Consider the following 22762-nt stretch of genomic DNA (forward strand, 5'->3'; position numbering starts at 1 on the left):
ACCATAGTAGATCACCATACTGTAGATCACCGTAGCTTCCTATTAAGTTAGGAAACTAGGTAGTGCAAGTTTTCAGACTTTTTTCTTCTATTTCAAAATTGTTTTGGTTATTTCCTTTGTGATTTCACATAAATTTTTATAATTAGTCAATTTTTACAATTCAAGATGAGAAATATTAGCAGCAATAAAGAAAGTCATTTCATAGTGATAAAGGGGCCAATTTTTCAAGAAGACCTAACAATCCTAAACATTAGTTGGGGTTGTTTTCTAATCAGAGGGAGTTGTAGTCAATGAGCTGAACAGGAAATATATATCTCTGGGAATAGGTAATTTGAGGGTTACACACAGTTTTAATCTTAGCTAACTATGAGACAAAGAATGGAAAGTTGAGTAGAAGTAAAAGAGGAAGGGTTTGTGTCTGGCCTTGACACTGGTAAACATATGCAATCTTATGAAAGTTATGAGAGAGCAAATCTTACCTAAGTCATACCAGCAAGGGTAGTTCCTTTTCTAAGCCATTTCCCAGAATACAAAAAAGTGTGGAGCTTTTGGAAAAGAAAAAGTTAAAAGGATTTCTTAACCATCACTGTTTTCTAGAAGCAAGGACTCAGATAATGTTGGAGGCTGTCATTGTCTATTTTTAGTTGACTCTCTAATTCTCTTTGAACCAATATGACCATTGTAAGGGAAGAAAAAATCTTTTCCTCTACTAATCTTAAGTTCTCCAACTGGGGCCCTATAAATGAGACTGGCCAAAGACAGATTAGCAGGTGAAAAACAAACAGAAGTTCATTAACATCAGCATTAAACATGTATACATGGGAGCACCAGTGTCGAGTAACCCAAAGGGGTGGTTAAAACCTGGGTTTATATACCATCTTAGGCTAAAACAAACAAAAAAAGGAGTTTGGGGAGGCAAGTTATGGGAAGGTGACCGGGAAAAATATGGTAGAAAAGCGTTGTTTAATAAGGTTTGTTAAGCATGTAGTAGTTAGTGCCTTCTCCATTGATAAGATTGCTAAGAGTCTTACTCTTTCCAGTATGGGAGAAGGAGACACCTTTACAAACGGAAGTTTCCTTTATAAATGTAAATTTCCTTTACAAAAGGAAAACCTGTTTCTTGTTTTTAAAGCTGTTCCTGAGTCTGTTAGCTCAAAGTAATCCACATGCCAAAGAGGCCTATTTTGGGGTGGTGTATTCTGGTACACCTTGCCATCTTGCTGGTTCCCTCATTAATAATGTAAATTAATTTTTGACATGTTTACTTTATATTTGTATGAAAGCAGTGTTCTTAACTTTAAATTATTAGACACTGACATGCTTTACATCTTGCCATGTACTGTATATTAGTTTGGTAGTCACATTTATAAAGCCAAGTTTATCCCTTAAAGTATCTCCTCGATTTAGTTTACCATGAGTGCAGTCTTCATGCTGAACAGTATCTGATATTGGCTGGTTTCTTTTCTGTATGTCTTGAAGTTTGTCTTTGCTGGACTCCTGAAACATCAACAGGGTCTCTTACATATGAGTAGACCACCTTACTAAAAAATCTTGAATTTTATGAGTGAAAGAACTTCCACATCAGCAAGACTGATGACTGTGATCATAACATTGCACTTCTTTTTATTCTAAGAGGCACATTTTTTTTTTTCATTTTTAGCCTCTTTGAAATCACTGTGTGTTTTACAGTCGGTGCCATCTTAGAGTTGATGGAGTATATGTCTTTCGTTTTCCTTTTCTTCTGTGTCTTGGGCGAAAGAAAAAAGTGATATAATAAATAATTTTATTAGAATTCATTAAGTTTTCAGCAGTATTTATATATAAAACAGTGTGTAAAATCTAAAGCCATAAAAATTGTTTTCAGTTTGGTAGTCTATTCATTTGTTTGAAGTTTTCAATCTTCTAAATAAAAGTTAATACACCGAGTTTTTTAATACTCCCACCTTGGCAGAGGAAAAATAACTACTGTATTTTACACTTTGTCTCTCCTGACACCATATTTTTTTTTTTTTAGGGAGAGAAAAGTCTCCCACAGTGGCAGTAATCCAGTAAGCAAGGTATTTAAATATCTCACTGTGTTACCCACTAATTTGCAGTAGTTGTCATATTTAATTGGCACGCCCTGAAGCGTGAACCAACCTCCTATACCTTGATGGCCCTTAGAACTGGTAGGATACTTTTGCTAGGTCTTCCCTAAGAACACATTTCTTTTTCCCCTCAAGTAACTATAGTAGTTAATTGCACAGAATTCAGACTTGATTTTTCACAGGTGTTTAAAGATATTTTGAATATTTTCTTATCTTAAAGCTTAGGGAAGGACTAATCTTTTCCTTTACTCATCTTAGTTTCTCCAGTTGGGGTCCTGTAAATGAGCCTGACCAAAGACAGATTAACGAGAGAAAAATAAACAGAAGATTACTAACATGTGCATCACACATGTAAAACATGGGAGTGCCCAGAGATGAGTAAACTCAAAGTGCTGGTTAGAACATGGACTTGTACATACCATCTTAGGCTGTAGGCAAAGGGGTTTTGGGCTTTTTGGTGGGGAAAGCAAGTCATGGGAAAGTGACCAGGAGAAGTAGGGTAAACAAGGGTTGTTTCCTAAGGTTTGTTATAAAGATGTAAGTCTGTGCTTTCTCCCTTGATAAGAGTGGTTAAGAGTGCAACTCTTCCCAGTGTAGGAGAGGGAGGCATCTTTACAAATGGAAATTTCCTTTATAATATGTAAATCTCCTTTACATTTTTGTAACCCCATTTTTTAGAGCTTTTCCTGAGTCTGCTGGTTTCAAACGGAGTTAGCTCCAAATAATCCATATGCCAAAGAGGCATATTTTGGAGTGGCATATTCTGGTACCCCTCAAAGTAAATTCTTTCTTACTTTGGACTTACTGGAGAACTTTAACCTGGGGTTTGCGTTCTCCTTTATTCTAATTCATTTCGGTGCTCTGGAGGGGACCCATTGTTAGTCCACCCAGTACTGGAGTACGCATTGCTAGGTCCCCACTTATTCTTTGCCTTCTCTTAGAGTCTTTGCTTGTCTTCCCATAGCCTCAGGATGAAGTTCAGGCTCCCTGGTGAAGCATAGGAGGTCTGACTTCCTGTTTATTTTTTCTTTCCCTTCCAATTCTATATTCCAATTTATGTGGTTACCCTTTCCTAAAGCCCTGTGGGAGCAGTTGGGAGACATTATTGCAATATGGTTTTGAGTTGGACAGCCCAGCTGCTTACTGTCTGCAAGACTCTGGGCAAGTTAATTAACCTCTCTGAGGCTGTGTTACTTTTTATAGTGGGGATAGTAATAGTACTTAGCTCTTAGACTTACTTTAAGGATTTAGTGAGTTAATGAATATTAGCCCAGTTCCTGCATATTTTAAGGTTTTACTTTTTTTTTTTTTTTTAATGCAAGCCATTATATTTTGCTGTTTCCGTACCTTATGCTCTTTCCATCCTGTTCTCAGAATGTTTTGATGTTTTGTGGCAGCCCTGAAGCATCTCCTCACACCTCCCCATCCATCTTCATCCTTTGAACCTTATCTTTGGTTTGAATTTCAAAGCTTTAATAAAGATTCCATAGCTTTCCCTTGAACAGATTATATCTCTAGTTCCCAGCCCCTCATCTATGTCTTAACAATATTTGTTGAAAGAAGGAGGAATGAAAACTAGTGTCTGTTTCTAGCAATCTTAATTTGCAGAAATCTTAAGGATCTTATGAAGGACCTCTGCCCACTTCTTGTTTCCCCAGCCTCCGTGATGCCTGGCCTGCTCAATGATTCCCCTGTAGGTAGTTCTTATGGTTGTAGCCTTGGTAGTCACATTTTCCCCTCATCTTTACTGAGGTGTAATTGATAAATAAAAATTGTATCGTTGCATAATTTTTAGGTATACAACATGATATTTTGATATACATATAAATAATTAGATGCTTACCACAGTCAGGCCAATTAATATATCCATCATCTCACATAGTTACCTTTACCTTTTTTCTGTGTGCATTTAGTGAGAATACTTAAGACACTCTTAGCAGATTTCAAGTATATAATATATAACTTTTAAGTGTAGTCATCATGAGGTATGTTAGGTATTTAGAACTTACTCATCTTTTCTTTTTTTTTTTGAATTTTTGAATTTTATTTTATTTTTTATACAGCAGGTTCTTATTAGTCACCAATTTTATACACATCAGTGTATATATGTCAATCCCAATCTCCCAATTCATCCCACCACCAACCCCACCCCCCGCTGCTTTCCCCCCTTACTGTCCATACGTTTGTTCTCTACATCTGTGTCTCAATTTCTGCCCTGCAAACCGGTTCGTCTATACCATTTTTCTAGGTTCCACATATATGCGTTAATATACGATATTTGTTTTTCTCTTTCTGACTTACTTCACTCGGTATGACAGTCTCTAGATCCATCCACGTCTCTACAAATGACCCAATATCGTTCCTTTTTATGGCTGAGTAATATTCCATTGTGTATATGTACCACATCTTCTTCATCCATTCCTCTGTCGATGGGCATTTAGGTTGCTTCCATGACCTGGCTATTGTAAATAGTGCTGCAATGAACATTGGGGTCCATGTGTCTTTTTGAATTATGGTTTTCTCTGGGTATATGCCCAGCAGTAGGATTGCTGGATCATATGGTAATTCTATTTTTAGTTTTTTAAGGAACTCCATACTGTTCTCCATAGTGTCTGTATCAATTTACATTCCCACCAACAGTGCAAGAGGGTTCCCTTTTCTCCACACCCTCTCCAGCATTTGTTGTTTGTAGATTTTCTGATGATGCCCATTCTAACTGGTGTGAGGTGATACCTCATTGTAGTTTTGATTTGCATTTCTCTAATAATTAGTGATGTTGAGCAGCTTTTCATGTGCTTCTTGGCCATGTGTATGTCTTCTTTGGAGAAATGTCTATTTAGGTCTTCTGCCCATTTTTGGATTGGGTTGTTTGTTTTTTTCATATTGAGCTGCATGAGCTGTTTATATATTTTGATGATTAATCCTTTGTACATTGATTCGTTAGCAAATATTTTCTCCCCTTCTGAGGGTTGTCTTTTTGTCTTGTTTATGGTTTCATTTTCTGTGCAAAAGCTTTGAAGTTTCATTAGGTCCCATGTGTTTATTTTTGTTTTTATTTCCATTACTCTAGGAGGTGGATCAAAAAAAATCTTGCTGTGAGTTATGTCAAAGAGTGTTCTTCCTATGTTTTCCTCTAAGAGTTTTATAGTGTCCGGTCTTACATTTAGGTCTTGAATCCATTTTGAGTTTATTCTTGTGTATGGTGTTAGGGAGTGTTCTAATTTCATTCTTTTACATGTAGCTGTCCAGTTTTCCCAGCACCACTTATTGAAGAGGCTATCTCCATTGTATATCCTTGCCTCTTTGTCATAGGTTAGTTGACCATAGGTGCGTAAGTTTATCTCTGGGCTTTCTATCCAGTTCCATTGATCTGTATTTCTGTTTATGTGCCAATACCATATTGTCTTGGTTACTGTAGCTTTGTAGTATAGTCTGAAGTCAGGGAGTCTGATTCCTCCAGCTCCGCTTTTTTCCATCAAGACTACTTTGGCTATTCGGGGTCTTTTGTGTCTCCATACAAATTTTAAGATTTTTTGTTCTACTTCTGTAAAAAAATGCCATTGGTAATTTGATAGGGATTGCATTGAATCTGTAGATTGCTTTGGGTAGTATAGTCATTTTCACAATGTTGATTCTTCCCATCCAAGAACATGGTATATCTCTCCATCTGTTGGTATCATCTTTAATTTCTTTCACCAGTGTCTTATAGTTTTCTTCATATAGGTCTTTTGTCTCGCTAGGTAGGTTTATTCCTAGGTATTTTATTCTTTTTGTTGGAATGGTAAATGGGAGTGTTTCCTTAATTTCTCTTTCAGATTTTTCATCATTAGTATATAGGAATGCAAGAGATTTCTGTGCATTAATTTTGTATCCTGCTACTTTACCAAATTCATTGATTAGCTCTAACAGTTTTCTGGTGGCATCTTTAGGATTCTCTATGTATAGTATCATGTCATCTGCAAACAGTGACAGTTTTACTTCTTCTTTTCCCATTTGGATTCCTTTTATTTCTTTTTCTTCTCTGATTGCCATGGCTAGGACTTCCAAAACTGTGTTGAATAATAGTGGTGAGAGTGGACATCCTTGTCTTGTTCCTGATCTTAGAGGAAATGCTTTCAGTTCTTCACCATTGAAAATGATGTTTGCTGTGGGTTTGTCATATACGGCCTTTATTCTGTTGAGGTAGATTCCCTCTATGCCTACTTTCTGGAGAGTTTTTATCATAAATGGGTGTTGATTTTTTCAAAAGCTTTTTCTGCATCTACTGAGATGATCATATGGTTTTTATTCTTCAGTTTGTTAATATGGTGTATCACATTGATTGATTTGCATATATAGAAGAATCCTTGCATCCCTGGGATAAATCCCACTTGATTGTGGTGTATGATCCTTTTAATGTGTTGTTGGATTCTGTTTGCTAATATTTTGTTGAGGATTTTTGCAAATAAATGAATAGAATATTCATCAGTGACATTGGTCTGTAATTTTCTTTTTTTGTAGTACCTTTGTCTGGTTTTGATATCAGGGTGATGGTGGCCTCATAGAATGAGTTTGGGAGTGTTCCTTCCTCTGCAATTTTTTGGAAGAGTTTGAGAAGGATGGGTGTTAGCTCTTCTCTAAATGTTTGATAGAATTCACCTGTGAAGCCATCTGGTCCTGGACTTTTGTCTGTTGTAAGATTTTTAATCACAGTTTCAATTTCATTACTTGTGATTGGTCTGTTCATATTTTCTATTTCTTCCTGGTTCAGTCTTGGAAGGTTATACCTTTCTAGGAATTTGTCCATTTCTTCCAGGTTGTCCATTTTATTGGCATAGAGTTCCTTGTAGTAGTCTCTTAGAATGCTTTGTATTTCTGCGGTGTCTGTTGTAACTTCTCTGTTTTCATTTCTAATTTTATTGATTTGAGTCTTCTCCCTCTTTTTCTTGATGAGTCTTGCTAATGGTTTATCAATTTTGTTTATCGTCTCAAAGAGCCAGCTTTTAGTTTTATTGATCTGTACTATTGTTTTCTTTGTTTCTATTTCATTTATTTCTGCTCTGATCTTTATGATTTCTTTCCTTCTGCTAACTTTGGGTTTTGTTTGTTCTTCCTTCTCTAGTTCCTTTAGGTGCAAGGTTAGATTGTTTGAGATTTTTCTTGTTTCTTGAGGTAGGCTTGTATAGCTATAAACTTCCCTCTTAGAACTGTTTTTGTTGCATCCCATAGGTTTTGGATCATCACGTTTTCATTGTCATTTGTTTCTAGGTATTTTTTGATTTCCTCTTTGATTTCTTCAGTGATCTCTTGGTTATTTAGTAACGTGTTGTTTAGCCTCCATGTGGTTGTGTGTTTATGTTTTTTTCCATGAAATTGATTTCTAATCTCATAGTGTTGTGGTTGGAAAAGTTACTTGATGTGATTTCAATTTTCTTAAATTTTCTGAGGCTTGATTTGTGACCCAAGATGTGATCTATCCTGGAGAATGCTCTGTGTGCACTTGAGAAGAAAGCATAATCTACTGTTTTCAGATGGAATGTCCTATAAATATCAATTAAATCTATCTGGTCTATTGTGTCATTTAAAGCTTGTGTTTCCTTATTAATTTTCTGTCTGGATGATCTGTCCATTGGTGTAAGTGAGGTGTTAAAGTCCCCCACTATTATCGTGTTACTGTCGATTTCCTCTTTTATAACCATTAGCATTTGCCTTATGTATTGAGGTGCTCCTATGTTGGGTGCATATATATTTATAATTGTTATATCTTCTTCTTGGATTGATCCCTTGATCATTAGGTAGTGTCCTTCCTTGTCTCTTGTAACATTCTTTATTTTAAAGTCTATTTTATCTGATATGAGTATTGCTACTCCAGCTTTCTTTTGATTTCCATTTGCATGGAATATCATTTTCCATCCCCTCACTTTCAGTCTGTATGTGTCCCTAGGTCTGAAGTGGGTCTCTTGTAGACAGCATATATATGGGTCTTGTTTTTGTATCCATTCAGCAAGCCTGTGTCATTTAATCCATTCACGTTTAAGGTAATTATCTATATATATGTTCCTATGACCATTTCCTTAATTGTTTTGAGGGTTTTTTTGTAAGTCCTTTTCTTCTCTTGTGTTTCCCACTTAAAGAAGTTCCTTTAGCATTTGTTGTAGAGCTTGTTTGGTCGTGCTGAATTCTCTTAGCTTTTGCTTGTCTGTAAAACTTCTGATTTCTTCGTAGAATCTGAATGAGATCCTTGCCTGGTAGAGTAATCTTGGTTGTAGGTTCTTCCCTTTCATCACTTTAAGTATATCATGCCACTCCCTTCTGGCTTGTAGAGTTTCTGCTGAGAAATCAGCTGTTAACCTTACGGGAGTTCCCTTGTATGTTATCTGTCGTTTTTCCCTTGCTGCTTTCAATAATTTTTCTTTGTCTTTAATTTTTGCCAATTTGATTACTATGTGTCTCGGTGTGTTTCTCCTTGGGTTTATCCTGTAAAGCCCTCTCTGCACTTCCTGGACTTGGGTGGCTTTTTCCTTTCCCATGTTAGGGAAGTTTTTGACTGTAATCTCTTCAAATATTTTCTCTGGTCCTTTCTCTCTCTCTTCTCCTTCTGGGACCCCTATCATGCGAATATTGCTGCATGTAATGTTGTCCCAGAGGTCTCTTAGGCTGTCTTTATTTCTTTTCATTCTTTTTTCTTTATTCTGTTCCGCAGCAGTGAATTCCACCATTCTGTCTTCCAGGTCACTTATTTGTTCTTCTGCCTCAGTTATTCTGCTATTGATTGCTTCTAGTGTAGTTTTCATTCCAATTATTGTATTGTTCATCTCTGTTTGTTTGTTCTTTAATTCTTCCAGGTCTTTGTTAAACATTTCTTGAATCTTCTCGATCTTTGCCTCCATTCTTTTTCAAAGGTCGTGGATCATCTTCCCTACCATGATTCTGAATTCTTTTTCTGGAAGGTTGCCTATCTCCACTTCATTTAGTTGTTTTTCTGGGGTTTTATATTGTTCCTTCATCCGGTACATAGCCCTCTGCCTTTTCCTCTTGTCTAATTTTCTTGAATGTGGTTCTTGTTCCACAGGCTGCAGGATTGTAGTTCTTCTTGCTTCTGCTGTCTGCCCTCTGGTGGATGAAGCTAAGAGGCTTGTTCAAGTTTCCTGATGGGAGGGACTGGTGGTGGGGAGAGCTGGCTGTTGTTCTGGTCGGCAGAGCTCAGTACAACTTTAATCCACTTGACTGCTGATGGGTGGAGCTGACTTCCCTCCCTCTCGGTTGTTTGGCCTGAGGTGACCCAACACTGGAGCCTTCCTGGGCTCTTTGGTGGGGCTAATGGAGGACTCAGGGAGGGCTCATGCCAAGGAGTACTTCTCAGAACTTCTGCTGGCAGTGTCCTTTTCCTCATGGTGAGACAGAGCCACCCCCTGCCTCTGCAGGAGACCCTCCAACACTAGCAGGTAGGTCTGGTTCAGTCTCCCTTGGGGTCACTGGTCCTTCCCCTGGGTCCTAATGCACACACTACTTTGTGTGTGCCCTCCAAGAGTGGAGTCTCTGTTTCCCCCAGTCCTGTCAGAGTCCTGCAATCAAATCCTGCTAGCCTTCAAAGTCTGATTCTCTAGGAATTCCTCCTCCCATTGCTGGACCCCCAGGTTCAGAAACCTGACGTGGGGCTCAGAACCTTCACTGCCGTGGGTGGACTTCTGTGGTATAAGTGTTCTCCAATTTGTGAGTCACCTACCCAGCAGTTATGGGATTTGATTTTATTGTGATTGCACCCCTTCTACCATCTCATTGTGGCTTCTCCTTTGTCTTTAGATGTGGGGTATCTTTTTTGGTGATTTCAAGTATCTTCCTGTCAATGATTGTTCAGCAGTTAGTTGTGATTCTGGTGTTCTCGCAAGAGGGAGTGAGAGCACGTCCTTCTTCTCTGCCATCTTGAACTGGTACTTCTAGAACTTACTTGTCTTATAATTGAAAGTTTGTACCTTTTGACCAATATCTCCCATTTCTCCTACCTCCTGTCCTCTGGTAGCTACCCTTCTACTCTGTTTCTATGAGTTTAACTTTTTTAGATTTCACATGTAAGTGACATAATGCAATATTTGTCCTTCTGTGTCTGGCTTATTTCACTTAGCACAGTGTCCTCTGGGTTCATCCATAGTGTTGTAAATGGCAAGAAATCCTTCTTTTTTAAGGCTGAATAATATTCCATTGTATATATATACCACATTTCCTTTCTTTATGTTTTGACAGACACTTAGGTTGTTTCCATTCTTGGCTTTTATGAATAATGCTGCATTAAACATGGGAATACAGGTATCTCTTTTCCTTTGTATATATACCAAGAAGTGATATTGCTGGATCATATGTTAGTTCTATTTTTTAATTTTTGTATTATTTTCCATAATAGATATACCAGTTTACATTCCCATCAACAGTTTCCTCTTCTGTACATCCTTGCTGACTCTTTGATTATAGCCATCCTGTTAGTTGTGAGGTGATATCACATTGTGGTTTTTATTTGCATTTTCTTGATGATTAGTAATGTTCAACATCTTTTCATATATCTACTGGTCATTTGTATGTCTTCTTTGGAAAAAATTGACTAGATCCTTTGCCCATTTTTTTTTTTTTTTAAAGACAGTATCGGATTCATGTTTGTTTGTTTTTTTTATAGCTACTTTATTTATTTATTTATTTATTTTTGGCTGTGTTGGGTCTTCGGTTCGTGCGAGGGCTTTCTCCAGCTGCGGCAAGTGGGGGCCACTCTTCATCGCGGTGTGGGGACTGCTCTTCATCGCGGTGCGCAGGCCTTTCACTATCACGGCCCCTCCTGTTGCGGGGCACAGGCTCCAGACGCGCAGGCTCAGCAGTTGCGGCTCACGGGCCCAGCCGCTCCGTGGCATGTGGGATCCTCCCAGACCAGGGCTCGAACCCATGTCCCCTGCATTAGCAGGCAGACTCCCAACCACTGCGCCACCAGGGAAGCCCCTGCCCATTTTTTAATTGTGTTTTTTGTTGTTGTTGTTGTTGTTTGCTTTAGAGTTGTATGAGTCCCTTTTATAGTTCGGCTATTAACCCCTTATCAGATATATGGTTTGCAAATATTTTCTCCTATAGGTTGCCTTTTCATTTTCTTGATTTTCTGTTTTGTTTTGTTTCTGTGCAGAGACTTTTTAGGTGGAAGAAGTCCCACTTCTTTATTTTTACTTTTGTTTCCTCCATTTTCAGTAGCACATGCAAAAAGTCACTGCCAAGACCGATGTCATAGAAATTTTCCCCTACGTTTTCTTCTAGGAGTTTTACCATTTAAGATATAAAATTTAAATCTGTTATCCATTTAGAGTTGATTTTGTGTATGGTGTAGGATAAGGATTCAGTTTCAGTTTATTAATTTCAGTGGAGGTAGGGGTGAGAAAAATCTTTCAGAACCACAAAAAGTTTGGATTTTTGTTCCTACTATCATAATTTAATATGCCATTAAGTACAAGATTCCACATATATAATCTTGAAAAGTATCAGGTAAAGTCATATGCTTTTCAGAGTAGGGCATACTCTTTGGAATGTCATGTGTCAAAGACATAATGTACTGGCCAATTAAGGAAATAGTTTTATTCAGACTATTGCACAAGAAGAAGACTCATTAACAAAGAACATCTCAAAGAAAAGGAGAGGGTCATGGTGTTTCATAGCGGCAGGTAAATAAGGGAATCCTGATGAAGCATGGCAGGGTGGATCTTTCATAGAAGGGTAGGAGAGGGTTTCTTAACTATCCCTGTTTTCTGGGAGTACAGGGTAAAGTTCCACATTGTCAAATAATTTACCTGGGTCTGTAAATCCACAGGTTAGGTAAATCACCTTCCTGGAATGTCAGTTTTAGTATAGTATTTGTGAGTGGAGTTATTATCTTTCAGGGAATCCTATGTTATATTATGGAGTGGATAAAAAAAATCTGTATACATTTTTAAGATAAAGCATGAGACATTATAAAATCTCTGCTTCTGTTATTCCACTTTATTTTCTCCTTCTCCCCTTTCTTTCACCCTAGTGAAGCAAATAGTAATTTTGTTTGCCTGTATTATTTCCATGAAAAAGTTTGAGAAGCATGGGTCTAAAGCATCCATAGCAGCTATTTATATTGAACACTCTACAAACACTTCCACCACATTTCAGGTGAAAAAATTAGCATCAACAAAGGAAGAAAACTGGGAGAGTGAAATGTGTATCTGGGACCCAAGGAATTGCCTTTGGCCTATATGGGAGGATGTGAATGGGTCGGAAAAGTAGAATGAATATACAACTGACAGAGTAGAGTATTTATAATGTTGGGTTTGAACTGCATGGTGAGGTCTCTGGACTTAATTCATTTGGCAAGTGGTGCCCATTGAAAGCTTTTGAGTAAAGGATGGACCTGTGAGAAGCTGGACATTTAAAAGAAATAATTTTCAGCAATAGATAAAGTCTTGACTGTCATACATATATAAAAATAACAGTGTATTAAAGATTTTAGTTAATTCATAAGGGAACCCACAGATGTTGTAATTGGTTCAAAAGAGAATTTAAAAAGTTTAACATTTATAGAACGGGAATATTGAGATGAATGTACAAATGGAGTCCAAACTGGTTTTTCTGCAGGTAATGAGGCTGGATGGAGTGTGGAGGAAGTCAATTAAACCTCTACCAGACAGGAAATAATTTTCATGTCTAATATTTGCATTACTATCAGTTACCAATAACTTATAGATTTGTAAAATAGCTCCAACAATGAACAGGAATAGGCAGTGCATCATTTTCCACTGAAGCACACATTTTTTTTTTTCCCTAAAGGACTTGCTAGAAGCTGGATATTAGTAAGATCATAAGTGTGAAAATTTGGTTTGACGAGAAAAAAACTAGAGGCATTAAGAACAGTTAGGAGATTATTGCAATGTCCAAAAGAGAGGAGTCTTGAAGGGTGTGACTGGGGTGATGGTTCTGGATTGGAGCAGAGTGGAAGAAGCAAGTTACTAAGTCAAGGTGGGATCTACCAAAATTATCAATTCATTACAAGTAGGAGGTAAAGAAGATGAGCCTGGTGGCTAAGACTGGACCAATATTTGGATCCTCGATCTGCCTAGTCATGTGACAACTGTGAGGGGATTTGATCTCTTTCATCTTGAGTTTGCTCATCTATAAAATGGCATTAAAACACCACCTATCTTCTAGTTATGTGAAAATTAAATAAGGTAGTGCATATAGTGCACATTAAGTAAGCTTGACTCAAAGTAAAAGGTCAATAAATGTTGGCTGCTATTGTTACTATTATTCCATCTCCACTCCACTTCCTTTTTTTCCCCCTTCTTTAAGGTTTTAAACCTGGATTTGGGGAATCTGAATTTTAACATATTGATTGATCTGGGAGTCGTCCTGAACAGAGTAAGGGTGAAAACCAAGGAGTGAATGAAATCATTACCTGAGAAAAAGGGCGTAAGGCTAGAAGATTCCATTTATTAGGCGAAAAGAAGTCAATGAAAAATAGGTCGATGGGTAGTGCTCATTACCCTTTATTATCAAATCACAGTGTAAGGAGAGAATTGATCTAGGAAGAGTCAGAGAGAGAAGTTAACCAAGCAGGTAATATAAGAGAGATCAGGAGGAGAAGGTTCAAGAAAGAAGGATGAATTTAGTGGAGTGGGGAAATTTGGGAAGCTTGATGTTGATGATGAGAGACCTAGGGAGATAAGATATTCAATGCTGCAGTGCAGTTAAAGCATATGAAGGCTAGGAAAATGTGCAAATTCTCTCATTATTGTCTAATATCAGTTACTAATGACTTTTAAGACACATGGGGTGAGAGTTTAGCGTAGGCACTATAGAGAATTTAAGGAGTCAAGAAGGGAGGATGAAGAGCTAGCTGAGTACTGGTAAGCACAGTAGAGGTCCCTGAGCTCAAGATCATCTGTATAGGGTATCATGGTGATCTAGTCCTTAGAATTCATGCATTTTTCACCACAATTTACTTTTGAAAACCAAGCTGTAAAGCAGATCTAATGTACTAACTTAAAGTGTTTCACTCAGGGGCTGAGTTCCTAATAAGGACTGGGCATGACATAAGCCATAGTACTGACCATAAACACCAATTATTGATATCTGTCCTTGCCCATCCAGGGCTGCAGACTGATGTTATCCATGGCCGCAGACTGATGTTATCCATGGCCAGCTGGAGGCCCACAGACTATTTTTCCTGGTCCTCTTGGCTTTATTTATTTACTTGTTTTTTTTTTAAAGAAAATATGAAATAGCTGCCACAGTTTTAATTGGGAGATTTCATATACAAAATTTAGATTTTGTACTTTGGAAAAATCTCCTCCTCTGGCTGTACAAGGCCTGCAGTCCATGCATGAGAGCAGTTAGTGAGTGACCTAGAGTCTGCTGCCTTTGGATGATGCTTGCTCTGCCCAGTTTATTGCAATCCCCACTCTTCTCTATCATCCTTAGAGCAAGTCAACTCAACTCATTTACTCTACCTGCCAGGCCCCTGTAGACTCTATCTTTGCAACCCATGCTCGATCCTACTCAGTTAATGTTCAGGCCTTAGAATTGTTTCTATGTGGATTGATGTTTAAACCCTGGGAAATCCCTTTACCCCCTAGATAGATAATACTGAAATGTATTTCCACAGCTCATTATATTCATCTAAGGTGAGACAGAGTTGTTTACACCTCTATGAGAAAAGCAGTACATCATATCTATTCAATTTATTAACTTTACAGAAAAGTTAGGCAGGAGGAGAATTCTCTTGACACTTATTCTTAACCTAAATCATAAGGAAAAGTTATTATAATTCTGCCATCTGTTCAAGTTTTTAAAGCCATTTTGGTAAACTTAATGCTAATGCAAAATACATGCCTTAGCACTAATTAACCGAAAAATCTGTTTCATTCTTCTCAGATAATGAAAAAATATGTCAAGGACATGATTTCTTAAAGAAAATCTAATTTATGGTACTTAAGCCTTTAAACCACCCTTGTGATGTGCTCGTGAACACAACCATAAGAATAACAAAAAGTCACATCAAATATTCCCATTAGGAAAATCCCCAGACTACAAGCTTTAGACATTTACAATTACAATTTAGATTGCTATTTCCACTTAAATAGTACAATCCTTTTTGGCTGATAGAAGATTTTTGTATTGATTTTGTGGGGGGAGGGGAGGGATTGGAATGGAGGACTGAAGAACATGGGGAGTGTCTGTAAGGCCAATATTGATTTAATGTCCAAGTCCAAATACCGCGTTAGTCCTCTAGAAACCTAATTAATTGAAATATGTGCTAGTTGAGTATATTTATATTAAATGTTATTGGCCAATGACTTTTCAAACCTCTCTAGCTTTCTTTTGTTATAGGAATAGGATGAATCCAGTTTCATTATGTTTTTGCTTAACTCTCTGTGTTTTGAACTCGTTTTATTTTCCTGTCACTGTTCTCTTGTTTCTATTGTGTCTTTGGTGTATCATCCCCAGGTTGTCTTGGAAAAATAACATTTGTATTTGATCACAAGCCTACTCAAAAAATCTTGCAATGATTCTTTATTTTCTGTTAGATAACATCTAGAATCCTTAGGGTCTTTACCACCTGTTTTCTGGTTATATTTCCCACTGTCCACTGTACTAAACTCTTCACTTCAGGGAGATGATTTTACTCAAGATACTGAATACATCTCATGCAAGGCTTAATGTCACTCTGTTTTGCAGGGGTGATAAAACTTTTCATTCTTCTTTTCTGGAATACCCAAGCCATCCTACCATAAGGAATAGCTAGACACAAATGATGAGGATAGCGACAGTGAGTGTGTGCATGCATACGTGTGTGTGTGTGTGTGTGTGTCCACCCATGTGTGTTGAGAGAGAGAAAATAGATATGGCAAAATGTGAATACTTGATGAAGGATATACAGAAGTATTTCTTGTATTACTCTTGCAACTTATTGTGGGTTTGAACATTTCAAAATAAAAAGTTGTAAAGAAAAGAAGCAGTTGGGATCAGATCAGTTACAAGTGGAGTTGGCCAGTTTGGGGATATATACCAAATGTATTTAATTATTGCTAATATTCATAGGTTCCCTGTACTCTCTGGAGAAAGATATTATATTTTGTCCTGGTCTTTTATTTCACCAGTTCTTCAGTTGCTTCTTCCTGAGGGTGAACATATTGGTTGATAAGAAGGTAGATTTAGTATTATATTAATTTTCAGAGTGAAGTTGTGACTTCTTTCCTCCCTTGTTTCTAGACATTTAGTGGTGAACATCATACAGTCTCTGTGTTAAGGAACTCACAGTATTGGAGGAGACAAAGGAGAAAGTCAGTGATAGCAAAACAGGGAGAAAGGTGTGACAATTTCAGTATATTTGACACATCTTTCTACGGTATTTGCAGTTTTGACGCTACATGGATTAGATATCACATCCTTACTGCAATGCTTTTATAGATTATTGCCAACTGCTACACTGACTGAAATGAGTAATATCCTTTGTCTCATTGCACATCATTCCAAATTGCCATTCAAAACAGTTGTTCTTAATAACTGGAAACAGGCTGGAATATTTCTCATCCATGTGTTTTATTCTTCTTAAAATATTTATTCAGAATACCACAAGGAATCTTCCCTTTCTGACATTCATTGATGATTTGCTAAAGATACCCTTCATTATAAGTAAAATTTATATTAATTATGATTAGCCTTTTTTGGGGTGTATGTATTTTAATTCACTAAATTGACTGTACAGTGGTAATTAAAGCTTAGAAATGTAAGTAGCTTGAACACTTCAACATTCTTTGTTTCTTTAGCAGTTTGCTAGACTAGAAAGTCCATGAGGCCACAGTCTCTACCTTTTTATCCAACTATTTTTGGAGAAACTACTGTTTCCCAGGTGCAGTGCTAGCTGCTGGGATAAAGATGTCTACCACCATCCAATTCCTACCCTAGGGGAGCTTCAAAACTTCACCAAATGTGGACTTTTAGGGCTGAAGCGATCCTTTGCAGACACCTCTCTTCACTATCCAGAAACAAATGATGTCAGAATACCCTCATCTTTTTTTTTGCAGTTCCCAAGATAAAGTGCTGCCATTGTTTTGACCATTTGTGCAGATTTTATTTCACATGGTCTGATTCATCTTTGTGTGGCATCAAGTGTCTAACGGAGCATCTTAAACAGTGTAAGTGTTGCAAAAATATTTTTGAATGAATATGTTAATATGCTTGCATTCAAAATTTGTCATACAGCTAATGATTAATTCAGATACATACGGAAATATCTGACACATGTTTGGCATTTGTGAAATGAAAGTCTTCTCCCTTTATTCTAGTTGGTTATCTTTGGAATACATTTTCTAGAGTCAGTGTGAATCTTAGCTGTTCTTGGAACGCATTGGAATGCCTTCATAAATTCAGAAACAGTGTCATCTGCCCTGTTATTATGTAGTATATGGAGAAGGAGCCATGTCTGACTCTTACTTGTGTGTTTATCATGCCTTGCATATAGTCAGCACCTGTTAAATACTTGTGGAATGAAGGAGTAACAGGCATTTGAGATACAGGTAAGTTTTCTGTAGGTAGGAATGGAAAGGGTATGTCAGGTGAAAGAAATGGAATGAGCAGTGACCCAGAGGCTGGACAAGGTTAAGATTAGTTGAAGGAATCTCTAACTAGAAATGTCTAGACTAGATCACGGATGGTTTTAGAGTTACCTGCAACACACGTGGATATTATCTATGGAGTCAGAAACTAGAATAACTACTCTCATGCTCAGGTTTTAACACTAGTCCTATAATTTTTTTTTTATAAATTTATTCATTTATTTATTGGTTGTGTTTGGTCTTCCTTGCTGCACGTGCGCTTTCTCTAGTTGCGGCGAGTGGGGGCTACTCTTCGTTGTGGTGTGTGGGCTTCTCATTGCAGTGGCTTCTCTTGTTGCAGAGCACGGGCTCTAGGCGTGCAGGCTTCAGTAGTTGCGGCACGTGGGCTCAGTAGTTGTGGCTCACGGGCTCTAGAGCGCAGGCTTAGTAGTTGTGGCTCACGGGCTTAGTTGCTCCACGCATGTGGGATCTTCCCAGATCAGGGCTTGAACCCGTGTCCCCCGCATTGGCAGGTGGGTTCTTAACCACTGCGCCACCAGGGAAGCCCACTAGTACTATAATTTAGAATGCAGTCTTGTGAATCAGTGAGATGGGGTTTCAATTTTGATTCTTCCACTCATCAGCTGGATGATAATAGGCCACACAACCAACTTTTTTTACTATTTTCTCATTTTTTTCAAATGTTGCTGATAATACGTTTCCTCCAAGGGGTTGGGTGCCTGGATGGAGTGAGTCCTTACTTACCCGAGGTTGATGATGGTTGGTGTCATCGTGATCATTATTCCCTTTCTGCTCCCTCTTTGGAGAAAGCTGAATATTCTATAACATCAGCACAACTTGTTATAGCTTCTCTTGGGAACATATAATAGTCAAGTGCTATTGACCTGAAATTTAAAGGCCTCTGGCTGTTTTTTATGGATGTGATATACTTTGTTGCTAGAAGTAAATGCAATTGGAATAGCTTGATCCAGTGAGAGTTATCTTTCCTCTCTCTTGCATAAAGCTCAAAAGGTGTATATCTTCACAAAACTTGTACCAGTGAGGCAAATGTAAAACCCACAGGCAAGTAATAGGCTTTGCTTGTGCATTTCCTAGGGGCTACTTAAAACTACCTCTTGCGTAAAGGATGCCAAATAATCATACTGTCAGGTTTCACTTTTTGTTTTGGTTTTGATTACACACTCAGACAATTTAATAATTTGGGGGAAGGCCTTGGATGGGGCAGTTGTGGAGCTGAAAGAATCTTGTTTGGGCAACTCATTCCAAGGGGGCTGTACACATCAGCGTTCATCACTTAGCAGGCAGCAGAACCTCATCCAAGCATTGGTTGAAAATCCCATGGTCTTTTTTTTTCCCTCTAAAGGAAGGTACCCTGGAGTAGTGGGTAATTGCCAAGCCTGAAGAAGAAAATTATAATAAAAATGAAAAGATGAAATTACTTAATTACAACATAGTTACTCCAGAAATCTTCACGATGAATGGGAAAATTTAGCAGAGCTCTTAAATGTCACTGTAATTTAGCCCCGTGCCCCAGAAACTCTAAATTGTAATTGACCCTAATTATATAAATACCCACTGGTGAGAAAAGATGTGTTTTTTAGACAGCTTTCCTGCTGCTGAACTTCACTAACAAGTCACTCATGACTTCAACAGATGTTTTGTGCTTCTTTGGCTGAGGGGGTTCTTAGGAACCAACTTTCCTCTCCATTCAGCAGCAAATGATACAATAATGCTCTTAGAGTGTCAGCATATGAGGTAAAAAATGGGCTCCTTTAATCATTGCTCAGACTGTTTTGTCTTGCCTGTAAGGATAATTTCACTTGCAAGCAACAGAAAAACAGACCCATTCTAGGTTAAGCAAACAGTGACATTTATTGTCTCAAATAATTGAAAAGTACTAGGTTTGGCTTTAGGTGTAGCTTTATCTCTGTGTGCATGTGTGTGTGCGTGCGTGCGTGTGTGTGCGCGTTTTTCTCTGTGTGTGTGTCTGTTTCTCTATCAACTATTTCCTTGGTACTGAGTTTAGTCTCCAGCAAACACTCTGATCATGGTCCTAACATGATTACTCTCAGCTATGAGCCTTCCTCTTTCCTCCATTCATGTTCAGTAGGAAAAGGGAAAGGCACTTCCCATAACTGTGGAACAAAAATCCTGGGCTTCATTCTGATTGGTCCAAATTTAGTCTCTTGACCATCTCTGAGCAGTCAAAATGACCAGGGGGACAGACTTATGCTGACTGTTCTGTGGTAGAGCTGTGGAGGCCCAAGTGATGCATTCAGCTTCCCCCCAGGGTACATGTATCCAGAGTACATGGGTTTTGTGGCAGAAAAGATGCTATTTCCAAGAGAAAAGTAAATAGATATTTGTTGTGTCAAAAGAGAAAACTGTACAGAATGTTTTTCCCCAACTTTTTAGCAACAGGTTTCCCCCACCAAATTTTTGGTGTAAAAATTGTTAGACATTTGGAGAGTTGCAAGAATAGTGAAACAAACACTCATCACCAACCATTTAGGCTGAACAATTGTTAACGTTTTTTTAGCACTCTATATTAAGTGGCAGGCTATATCCTGTTTTGTTCCAACTCTTGACAAATTTCTCAGAATTTCTTCAAATGAAGATTTTAAAAAGTTCAGTACTTGAGGATTCAAATGGAAACTAAATGTCATTTCCATGGTGCTGAGTCCTTTACCTGCCTTCTCTCTTTTGTTCTCTTTCTGAATACAGCCAAGAATCATTCTATTTTCCAACAAGCTGTCTTGTACACCCTGAAGGGAATATTATAAGATTAAATGCCGAGTAGCAGTCTTCGAGCAAGGTGAATGCTTCTCATTACACAGATCCCCAGTTGATCTCCTAAATGTAATTTCCTGATAATGTGAAGCTTCTGAATTATTTATTACCTCATATTAGATCAGGAATATTATTCCTGAAAATAAATTTGTTATCATCAGCAAATCAACTTTTGAAAGTTTTCTGTATCAAAGAATCAACCAGGGAGTAGATTTTGAATTCTTAGGGGAAAAAACTGAAATTATTTATTTTGAGGCCTGTTTACAGCTAGGTGGTTCAAATGCAGATGAAGAACCATACACTGAAGAATTACAGTTTCTGGATATGGTGATAAGTAATTCATCTAGTGTTTATTATACTGAGTAAGTCTGGCTACAGTCCTGAAACTCAGTAAAAATTGTACACTGAAGTAATGAATTTCAGACATTTCCTATTCATTCTTTTAATAAACTTATTTATTTATTTATTTATTTATTGGCTGTGTTGGGTCTTTGTTGCTGCACGCGGGCTTTCTCTAGTTGCAGCAAGCAGGGGCTATTCTTTGTTGCGGTGTGCGGGCTTCTCGTGTTGTGGAGCACAGGCTCTAGGCACGGGGACTTCAGTTGTTGTGGCTCACGGGCTCTACAGCTCAGGCTCAGTAGTTGTGGCTCGTGGGCTCCAGAGTGCAGGCTCAGTAGTTGTGGCGCACGGGCTTAGTTGCTCCGTGGCATGCGGGATCTTCCCAGACCAGGGATCAAACCCGTGTCCCCTGCGTTAGCAGGCAGATTCTTAACCACTGCGCCAGAAGTCCCTCCTATTCATTCTTGAAGATGACATCTTTTCTCCTCTGATTGCTCCATGTGATATTGGTAAAAATAAAGGAGATTTACTGGCATTAGGTTGGTGGTTAATCATAACAAAAGGAGTTAGTTAGTATTTCTTAATACTAAGGGGCCAAGCACTTTACTGAGCCCCTAAACATCTTCTTTCATTTAATTTTCTAACAACCCAGTGAAGTAGATACCATTTTTTTTTTTCCATTTTATAGATGAGGAAACTGAGAGGCTTAGGATATTATGGAACTTCCCCAAGACCAAACAAGTGATAAATTATGGCACTTGGTTGTGAACCTATGTTAATATGAAATGCTGTTTATTCAATGCATAAAAATTGGCCCAGATGTGACAGAGCTGTACAATTGAGAATCCGAGTCTGTAAATGATCATCATGAACTTTAAGATAAGATCACTGTTATTTTTAGACATGCATGTCAGAATGTTGGATTTTATAAACCCAAGTCTTTTCATGGCAGAAATGATTTAATAAATCTGTCTGTATAAGTATTTTTAATAGACTTTATTTTTTACAGCACTTTTAGACTCAGCAAAATTGAGAAGGTCTAGAGATTTCCCATATACCTGCTCCCCCATTATCAGCATCCTCCATTAGCATACCATCAGAATGGTATATTTGTTACAGTCGATGAACCTAAGTTGGCGCATTCTTATCACCCAAAATCTGCAGTTTACATTAGGGTACACTTTTGGTGTTGTATATACTCTGGGTTTGGACAAATGTGTAACGCCATGTGTCTACCATTACTGTATCATACAGAGTAGTTTTACTGCTCTGAAAATCCTCTGTGTTCCACCTATATAAGTATTTTTATGCCATATACTAAGTCATTCTAACTTTCTAATACTTATTAAACTGTTTAGGAAAGCTAATTCCAAAACCCAATAAGAGAAGAAGGACCATTTAGCAGGTCTAGAATTCGTCTCAACTGCAGCAAGAAGCGTTGTAGGCTGTGTGGAGAATTTCATAATTTATAAGTTGGTAAATTCCAATCGAAGCTGAAGAGCAAACCAATTCCCATTAAATAGAGTAAACATAATTTAGCAAACCTGGCCATGGAGCTTGAACTCCTCTCAAGAGATGACTGCTTAGAGACAGTTAACTCTCACCCTTAAAATGCCTTCTGTAGTTCGTGTCCGTAATTTTGGGCACTGGACAGAGATGTGACCAATATTCACCTTGTGGCTTTCAGCCACCTGCTTTGCCTAATTAAAGACTTCCATTTTCTGCTCTGCTGGCCTCGTAATTTGCAAATAAACAAAATCCACAGGACATTTGATAGGAATGTTAAAACAATCTATGAACCATTTATCTTTCTCATTTGTAAAGTGTAAAAGGGACCCTTTCCCTTTTTTCTCCCTTGCCATCTTAGGAGGACTTTTTCCCTTTCCCTCTAGAAGTAAAGAAACCATATAGAAATGGATTGGTATTTCTCCTTTAAAGATAACAAGAGATATATATATTTGGTGG

The 22762-nt window shown here is 37.9% G+C and overlaps 1 protein-coding gene across 13 annotated transcripts in view; it reads left to right on the forward strand.

The window, feature by feature from the left end:
* The window catches only part of FHIT (fragile histidine triad diadenosine triphosphatase), a 1491711-nt gene that overhangs the window by 950162 nt on the left and 518787 nt on the right, over positions 1 to 22762 (forward strand). Inside the window, exon 2 of one of the 13 annotated variants that reach the window (XM_082344842.1) lies at positions 17138 to 17248. The exons of the other annotated variants lie outside the window; for them this stretch is intronic. The gene's annotated coding sequence lies outside the window, so the exon portion shown is untranslated. The remainder of the gene's footprint in view (positions 1 to 17137; positions 17249 to 22762) is intronic. 13 annotated transcript variants of the gene reach the window in all.

Source organism: Balaenoptera borealis, assembly GCF_965194805.1.
Source record: "Balaenoptera borealis genome assembly, chromosome: 12".
In the NCBI taxonomy this organism is placed as follows: Eukaryota; Metazoa; Chordata; class Mammalia; order Artiodactyla; family Balaenopteridae; genus Balaenoptera; species Balaenoptera borealis.